Genomic DNA, 3,581 nt, shown 5'->3' with positions numbered 1-3,581 from the left:
ATTAACCCTTCAAAGGAAATACATTTTTAAAAATAACAGATTTTTTGTCAAATAATTTAATAAAATAAAAGTTTCATTCATCTACGTAGATCATAATAAATGTTTTTAATAAGCATGAAATTATAACTCTGAAGTGTGCTAAAATGAAACCACCTGTGAAGGGTGAGAGAACAAAAATAAACATCATTTTTCCAAATAAGAGGAATTTATTACTTTTGAATCCAAGCATGTGGATTTGTTCAAACTGGCAATAAAGGAATATGGAAACACAAACCATAGAAAGTCATATTTTAGATTTCTAAAAGACTTCGAAGTGAAGAGTATACATTTTTTAAATGCTACATAATGCTACATAATGACAAGATGACAGATTGTGACAAATAGCATTTTAAAAGCTCTACTCATAATGGAACGGAAGGTGTCATTTCCCTATAATTTTATATATATATCATTAATTTACTATATCTGGATACAACATATTAACAAACAGATGTTCATCAAAGACTAAATCATTTTTAATGGAACATAATAATTTGAACCTACATGTATTAATCATTTTTTTCGATCTAACATTTATAGTCTCGCTAAACATTTTATCAGTTGTCGACAAAATTAAAAAAAAATAGGATAAAAAGTCGTGTTTGGAAAAGTAGATTTTTTTTCAAATTTGCATTTAAATGAAAATATTTGCTGATATTTTTAAAACTTTAAATGTAATTTTATATATATCTGACCTATCAGATGATATAAAATTTTTGGAGAAAATATGACATATTTTTTGATCTTGGTTGAAGGTATTAATAAAGAGCAACTGTTTGTATTATTTGTATTGTGATATCTTAGTTAATAAACATGAATAACTGGTATAAAATATGTTTCTTAAAAAATTTTATTTATTTACTTGACAGAGATCACAGGAAGGCGGAGAGGCAGCCAGAGAGAGAGGAATGGAAGCAGGCTCCCTGCTGAGAAGAGAGCCCACTGTGGCACTCAATCCCAGGAACCTGGAATCATGACCTGAGCCGAAGGCAGAGATTTTATCCCACTGAGCCACCCAGGCGCCCTAAAATATGTTTTTATATATATATATAGAATTATAGTTCTTGCCAAAATATGGAACTAGATGGAACTGAATGCCTCCTTCAAAGTCAGCTCTGGAGAAATTATGCAAGTGTAATATGGAACTATTTCAGATATTAACCAAAAACAAAGAAATGATGATAAATTTCTTAAAAGACTCAAAGTTGCTCTTGACTGGTATGTTTCAAGCTCTATTCCTGGTTTGAAGACAGGTTTTAACAGGCCTGTCACTGTAGAAATCAGCTGGATGTTTAGAGGCTATCAGAACTGTACAAAAACCTTGAAGGGGTAAAGACTTGAAAATTCTTTAGAGAGATTAGCTCCCTAAGGCATTATTCCTACACACATTTTCCTCCAATCAATTAAGACTGATGGATGAGGGGCACCTGAGTGGCTCTCTCATCACGTGGGTGGTGGGTTAAGCCTCTGCCTTCATCTCAAGTCATGGTCTCTGGGTCCTGGGATCCAGCCCCACATCGGGCTCTGCTCAAAAGGAAGCCTGCTTCCCTCCCTGCTTGCCTGCCTCTCTGCTTACTTGTGATCTCTCTCTCTCTCTCTCTTTATCTCTCTCTGTGTCCAATAAATAAATAAAATCTTTTAAAAAAAGGCTGATGGATGATAAATTATGAAAACTGCTCCCTCCAAATGATGCTTTTTCATAAGGATTTAAGAATTTAAAATTGTAAGAATTTAAAATTGAAACTTGATCGTAGGATTTATCTTATAGAATAACATCAAGTGAAGGCAGTTATTATTAGTTTTGAAGTATTTGTGATTCTGAATTCTTGGCCTCATTAGTAAATTTATTTTTAAATTCTCCCATGGAGTGGTGATTGGCCTTCAGTCTTTCATTGATGTACATCATTGGGTCAAATGAGATGTGTGTGCCCAGAACTATATATAATCTTCTTTGTATTTCGCTGGAGATGGCATTTCTGAGTTTTGTTCAATTGAATTTGGACAGATGTTTTAATAGTCACTTCTAGAGTTGGCCCTGGAGAATATCCTCCTTTTTTTCTCTTCCCGATTCTCTGAAAAACCCTGACTAATTCACATTATCACAGTGATATCACAATTCAAGTTTTTCCAAACACTATAGCTGCAAAATAGAAGGAAGCTACTCAGAATGTAATACTATTGTGAATGATTGAGAAAGAAAACATTATTATAATTAAGCTACCAGGTTTCAATGTATTTTATTGTTGCTTAGAAAATCCTAGCATACCCAGACTTTACAGAGATTTGATGATCCGAAGAAGAGCTGAACTCATGGACCAAAATAACTATGCATATAAAAAGTACAATTACTTACCTAAAAAAGATGATGTGGTTAACTTTATATGGCAATCCAAGTGTTATTGGAACAGGAATTAAAAAAATAGCTTAGGGGCGCCTAGGTGGCGCAGTGGATTAAGCCGCTGCCTTCTGTTCAGGTCATGATCTCAGGGTTCTGGAATCAAGCCCCACATCGAGCTTTCTGCTCAGCAGGTAGCCTGCTTCCCTTCCTCTCTCTCTGCTCGCCTCTCTGCCTACTTGTGATCTCTCACTGTCAAATAAATAAGTAAAATATTTTTAAAAATAGCTTAAAAGTATATGATAAAATAATGATATACATATACAAAGAAAAGATACTATACTGTGAATATAAATTAAGTGAAAATTGTTGAAATAAAGAATACAATAAATGGAGCCTAAGATGAATATAGCTGTAAAATGAATAAATGAGTTGGGAAAAACAAACAAACAAACAAACAAATTAATGACTTCTGCCCAAATGCAGCAGAAAAGAAAAAAAAAATAAAGAAAATATTTAAATAAGTACTGAGATAAATTTTGGAGAATTAAAGAAAGATAAAAATTACCAGACTTAAAATGATGCCAAACATGAGAAATCAGAAACAAAACAAAACAAAATCCACACACACACAAAACCACTCATATACATTATGATGAGTTTTACGAATATCAAAAACATAGAAGAGCATAAATGATGCCCAAGAGAAGAACAGATCACCTAAAATGTACAAGAATAATACTGACAGCAGAATTCTCAATAGTAATAGCATATAAAGGAGACAGCTGGGGGTTTGTATAGATGGAAAAGATATTTGAAACTAGATATTATACATCAAGCCAAATTATTGATTAAATTTGAGAGTACAGTAAAAATACAATGAAGCATGTTAGGTCTTAGAACATTTATCACACAGAGACACACATTTTAGAAAACTTCCTTGGAGGACAGCTCAATTTAGATAGAGAAAACAGAATTATGTACTCAAAGGCACATTTTGAAGGAAGGATTGAATATAGTCTGCACTGCAAATATTCTTTAATCATATGTTCTGAATTTCCTAAATTTAAGAAGTATTTGTTCAAATATTTATCTTTAAATAAACCCTAGGAGACTTTTTCTTGGATTCTGGAAAATCAGTCCATTTGGATACAAATCTTTTTGTCACTGATGGAAATTTTGATATTTCTTAACAGTGGAATGCCTA

This window comes from Mustela nivalis (genome assembly GCF_964662115.1).
Source record: "Mustela nivalis genome assembly, contig: HAP1_SCAFFOLD_849, whole genome shotgun sequence".
NCBI lineage: Eukaryota > Metazoa > Chordata > Mammalia > Carnivora > Mustelidae > Mustela > Mustela nivalis.
Note: the sequence above shows the minus strand (reverse complement) of the source record.